The sequence below is a fragment of the Anastrepha obliqua genome, chromosome 4 (assembly GCF_027943255.1).
Source record: "Anastrepha obliqua isolate idAnaObli1 chromosome 4, idAnaObli1_1.0, whole genome shotgun sequence".
Taxonomy (NCBI): Eukaryota; Metazoa; Arthropoda; class Insecta; order Diptera; family Tephritidae; genus Anastrepha; species Anastrepha obliqua.
The window spans coordinates 31,687,094-31,693,390 of NC_072895.1; the positions used below are offsets into that span (position 1 = coordinate 31,687,094).

Genomic DNA, 6,297 nt, shown 5'->3' on the forward strand with positions numbered 1-6,297 from the left:
AATTTATTTCAGCAACCTTTCTTGCAAATGCTATCCCATTTTTTACATGACTTGTTGTGCTTAAGCCTTCCATGTCCGTATTATTTTCAATTCATAACAAATGTGTGGAGGTAGCCAACATCCGCATACCCACTATCCGCGCTGGGGGTTGATTACACTGTGCAACAGATGCGCTTAGACGACGTTCGGCACATGGCTCGTTTTTGTTTTTAATCTCAGTAAGTAATTGACGCTTGAAGGTCATGCATTATTTTTCATTTCTCGTTTGTGTTTATGCTGTGAAAAGAATTCCATTTCAACGCCGTAAAGCATTTGCGATTGAGAAGAAAGGTGCAATAATATGCAGATTAGAAAATGGAGAATCGAACTCATCCCTCGCAATTTGGCGTTGGTCATTCGACAATCTCAATGACTTTTAAAAACAAAAACCGCATTAAGCAATCGTTCAATTCAAATGTTTTGAAACCGAAGAGGCTTCGAAAATCGCGTCAAGAAAATGTTGCTGAAGTATTAATTCAGTGGTTTAGAACCATGAGAAACAAAAGAATACCTATCAGCGGCCCTATGCTACAAGAAAAGGCAAACGTTTTTGCCGCGCGTTTTGGTATTCTCGATGTCAAGTGTTCTGCAAGCTGGATCAGTTGTTTTAAGGTTCGACATAACATTATGGCGGGAAAAATTGTCGGCGAATCTTCGTCTGTTGATCAAAGTTCAACAACAAACAGGTTAACAACTGTGTGGCCGAATCTACCAGGACAGTTTTTTGATGATGAGATATTTAATGCCAATGAAACTGAACTGTTTTACAAATTAATGCCGGACAAAACATTAAAATTTAAAGGTGAGAATTGAAGTGGAGGCATATTATCGAAAGATAGAATAACTGTCATGGTAGCAGCTAATATGAGTGGCACAAAAAAAAAATAAATTGCTCATAATTGGAAAGTCACAAAAACCCAGATGGTTTAAAGGGCTCAAATCATTACCTGTCAATTATGCTAACAATCGTAAAGCTTGGATGACATCAGAACTTTTTGAAAAATGGCTTCGAGATTGGGATCGTAATCTGGTGAAGAAGAAGAAAAAGATTTTATTGCTGGTTGATAATTGCCCGACACATCCAAATGTTACTGATTTAAAGTCTATAACAGTTGCTTTTCTTCCGCCGAACACAACATCAATACTACAGCCAATGAATCAGGAAATAATACGAGCACTCAAAGCGAATTTTAGAAAAAACCTTGTGCTCAAAATAAGTAATAGTCTTGCTGCTAATGACAACAACCCTTCCACAAAAATAAAGATGCTAGATGCAACTCTGATGGTTCATGATGCCTGGAATAAAACGTCGCAAAGTACCATTCACAACGGTTTACCTAATCAACAATCAGAACATGGATTTGATGAAGAAGGTGATGTCCCTTTATCTTTGTGGTCACGAAATCTAAATTCAGATTCTTTAGCAGCACCAGCAATGTGGAAAGATTATGTTGACATCGATAGCGCTCTCCTCACATCCGAAGAACCCACCGATGACAATATCGTACAGAACATTAATGCTAAGGCACAACTTGAAAGTGACGGCGAGGAGGAAGTCGAGGAAGAACCATTACCTACCGCAGAAGAGGCATTAAAAGCTGCAGAATTATTATCCCGATTTGTTAACAGCAATATTGAAAACGATAATTTGACCATGGCGATGGCTTCTATACACAATAGTATTGAGATTATTTTTACAATAAAATGAAAAACCAAAAGCAGACAAAAATTACAGATTATATCCATTAAAAAATACACTTGTATGTGTATAATGGCCGCCATAGCCGAATGGGTTGGTGCGTGATTACCAATCGAATTCACAGAGAGAACATAGGTTCGAGTCTCGGTGAAACACCAAAATTAAGAAAAACATTTTTCTAATAGCGGTCGCCCCTCGGCAGGCAATGGCAAACCTCCGAGTGTATTTCTGCCATGAAAAAGCTCCTCATAAAAATATCTGCAGTTCGGAGTCGGCTTAAAACTGTAGGTCCCTCCATTTGTGGAACAACATCAAGACGCACACCACAAAAAGGAGGAGGAGCTCGGCCAAACACCCAAAAAGGGTGTACGCGCCAATTATATATATATATTCGATTTAAAAATCGCTCATTGCTCTATGAAAATCGTATTCTAGAGATCAAAATAAGAAACTTTGCCGAAGGAACCATACCTCTAAAACGAGTTCTGATGTCCCCCAATTTGGGTCGAACTAAAAATCCCACTTTGACCTATTTAGAGTTCTCCAATCGAGTCAAAATGTATGACCGACCTCCACTAACTTTGGACCGCCGATCCACCCATGCCAGTGGCACACCCCCTGGAACTCCCCTGGGGGGTTCCCCATACAATCATTTCAAAATATCACCATTTTTGGCCTTTACATAAGAAAAGAAACTGAAAAGTTCGACCAAAATTGGGGGACATCAGAATTCGCTTTAGAGGTATGGTTCCTTCGGCAAAGTTTCTTATTTTGATCCCTAGAATATGATTTTCACAGAGCAATGGGCGATATTTTTGCCTCCCCACAAATCGACCCGGCCTAATATACATACATACACTGAAGAGCAAAAGTGGAACAATAAATTAAACAATTCTTTTCGAAGTAGTATAGTGTTTTTATTAACTAACTTTTTTCAAATTTAATTTTATATTTCGGTTTTTTAATATATTTCTTGTCATAAATTCACATAAAAAGAGTAAAGTATACAGATGAAAATAAAAAAATCGCTTGAATATGGAATTAACTGGATTGTTCCAGTTTTGCACTGGATGAAAACTTCTCCACAAGTTTTAGTATTTTGTCCACAACCCTCTCGATTTTTTTAGGTCCTGGAGTCGACGAGGCATGCTTTCATACAAGTTTTGTATATAGTCTGGTGGAATCTCGAACCACTCCTCCTGTATCCGCTCCCAAAGCTCTTGCATGCCTTTGGATAATTTGTCAATTTGTTTGCATAATTCGCCAACTGCCGCTTCAAAAAACTCCACAAGTTTTCAATTGGAAAGCTTGGGATCTCAACCAATTTTGCACTACTTTTGACGAATGTTTAGGAATTGTCCTGTTGAAAAATAACACGCTTCTCTTGCATACGTAACATATCGACAGCAACCGGCAAATTCGTTTGCAAAATTCTTAAGTATTGGTCCTTGTTCATTTTACCGTCGTTTTTCAGAAATGGGACCAACTCCAAAGGGAGTAATGCATCCCCAAACCATCAAACAACCACCTCCAAATTTAATCGTTTGATTAACTTGGTGTGCTTGAAGTGATCCATTGGAATTTGTCTAATACCAGGACCTCCCGTCAGACTGGAAACGGTTAATTTTAGTCTCATCGGACCAAATTACCTCAAAAAAAAAGATGAGAAATTAGAAAGCTCCTATAAATTAAAATAATTTGTCCGTACTCTTTTCCAGTCATCAACTGTCCAATGCTCTTGATGTCTTAAAAAGGCTTTTCTAGCAGAAATGTTTTAAGCTGATTAAGCAGGCTTCTTTTGTTTCTCTTTTGCTTTGTATCCTGCTTGCCTTAAGGCCCGTCGTAAAGTCCACACGCTTACTTTTTGGTGCAAAAGAGATAACCCTTCCTTCGGCGAAGACAATTTGTTTGCATTTAGAAGCATAGCAATATGTCTAGCATCGCGCATGGTAATTTTTTTTGGTCTGCCTCCTTTGCTGACTCGGATCCTTTCGACATCATTTGCTTTTCCAAGCCGTAAAACCGAGGTATGGCTAAGTTGCAGCTTTTTTGCAATATCACGGGCAGACTGGCCGTCACGTAAAAATTCTAGCACTTTTTTTTTTAATTTGCACAAAGAGAACGCATTTTGGAAAATTAACACGTTTTGCAAAAAAAAATCACCGCATATTAACGAAAATGTCAAATGAGATTAAAAATTCATCCGTTACTATGGTCGAGCAAAACTGGACCAATGCAGTTATTTTTTTCCAACTGCTTTAGACCGCGCGGCCATATTAAATTTAACTATTTTTGATGGTCATACGATAACTTAAACTAAATAAAAGAGAAATTTTGAAAAAAATTATGCGAAAATTTTCGGATAGAATCAAAACATATCTGTATATCTCAAACTCAATTTTATTGTTCCACTTTTGCTCTTCAGTGTATATATATATAGATGTTGAAGCCATTGCCCTGCGGCAGAATTTAACAAATTTAAGATTAAAGCCAGCTGGTAGAACCCCCAAAGCTTTTTGCATTCCTAAGTAGAATTTTACTTTTAAAGCCTCTATAGATTTTGCGTTCTTTTTATGCAGATTTTGTCTGAGAAGACCCCTAGTCAAATTTTTCGGGCAATAATTTGTTAGATCATCTTAACCCTCTAGCAACCTTAAAATTGCATTATTTTTTAAACTTCTCCAAAAAAGCGTCAAACGACACTCTTTTGAGGGAGATAATGGGTTAAGATATTCTATAAAAATATTCCCCGTGAAATTTTACCGCACGCGTTCAAAGCAGGTCTTACACTCAGATAAGTATTTTAACCGATTTTTTCCACTTTTTCGAAAAGTGTTCAAGGCATATAATTTAAAAATTACTTAGGCGATAAAACAAATGTTACTTGGCAAACAGCAAACAGCTTTTACTATATGGCCTTAGTACCTTTCCACTGAGTTAGAATTATTGCACTATCGAAATAGCTGTTGCACTGTGTTATCGCAACTCCATTGGACTGGGGTACATTTTCTTAAAATAGGCATTCCATTTCAGTTATTGTACAATTTCGTATAAAGGAACGAAAACTTACAACCTTAATATTTACAAATAACTCTTTATACCGCTTCAATGAGTATAGGGAAATATTAAATATTTTCAAATTCCAGAAAAGGTTGCTCATATTCATTCTGAAAATATTTGTTTAGTAAGGCGTCGTGGCAAAAGCAACAAAAGAAAGGAACGAAAGCAACAAAAGAAAGGAACGAAAGCAACAAAAGAAAGGCACCAAAGCAGCAAAAGAAAGGCACATTGTTTGTAATTGTGCCAAAAAGTTCCAGCTGTATTTGTGAGACCATTGAAACAGAGAAGTTGAAATTTATTTTCCCATGCATGTGGAACTACACAAAGAAAATTAGATTTTTTTCTTGTTTTTTGAATTTCTCCATGTAAGTTAAACTGCTTGTGAAACCGAAAATCGCATTGCATGCGCATACGCCATATCATGAAGAAACTTCGTGCTTTTCTCCTTCTTTCCTTTCAGTCAAAATGGCTGTCATGTCTACCACCAACTCACACTTTGCTGCTCTACGCTGACGTGCAACATGTGGCAAATCGTAAATCAACTGGACGCTGAAAAATATGCAAATGCATACATATGCATGTTTCAGAAACATATATATGCACATATCCATATATATGAACTCACACATACACATACAAGTGACAGATATGCGCACATTTTTTTGTTCCCTGCAGAGAATTCTGAATCAGTGAGGTAAATATTTGCATCCTTTACACATTTCACACGATTTTCTTTCAATTATTAGGTGCGCAACTATGTTATCGCTGTTTTTTTTAATGAAAATACAACTTTATTCTGAAAAAATGGTTACAAGTGAATCATTGAAAGTATTGCCCATCGCTAGCTACTACTTTTTCCCATCTTTCTGGTAGATCTCGTATACCGTCGTGGTAAAACTGTTCATCTTTTGAGGCTATCCACGGAACAAGTCATTTTTTGATGCCTTCATATGAATGGAACTGCTGGTCAGCTAGACCATGCGCCATCGATCGAAACAGGTGATAATCGAACGGCGCAATATCTGGAGAATATGGCGGGTGGGGTAGGATTTCCCATTTTAGTGCTTCCAGGCACGTTTCAACGGGTTTGGCAACGTAGGGCCGAGCGTGGTCATGCTCTACAATCACTTTTTTATGCCTCTCCGCGTATTGCGGCCGTTTCTCGCGCGGGGCTTGGCTTAATCGCATCAAATGAAGTTGATACGGATTCCCAGTGATGGTTTCGCTTGGTTTTAACAGTTCATAATAAATAACACCAACTTCGTCCCACCAAATACATAGCATAACTTTCGCAGCGTGAATATTTGGCCGAGGCGGCGTCGTAGAAGCATGACCGGGCAGTCCCGATGACTTTCTTTTCTTTGGATTGCTGTAATGAATCCATTTTTCATCACCCGTCACGATGCGATGAAGAAAACCCTTCCTTTTTTATCGCTGGAGTGGTTGTTCACAAGCGAAAAAACGACGTTCAACATCCCTTGGTTTTAACTCATAAGGAA

General features: G+C 37.9%; 1 pseudogene; it reads left to right on the forward strand.

Moving 5' to 3' along the window:
• The first annotated feature begins 888 nt into the window (after nucleotides 1-888).
• On the forward strand, nucleotides 889-1,747 carry LOC129243964 (tigger transposable element-derived protein 4-like; annotated as a pseudogene).
• Nucleotides 1,748-6,297: the final 4,550 nt, after the last annotated feature.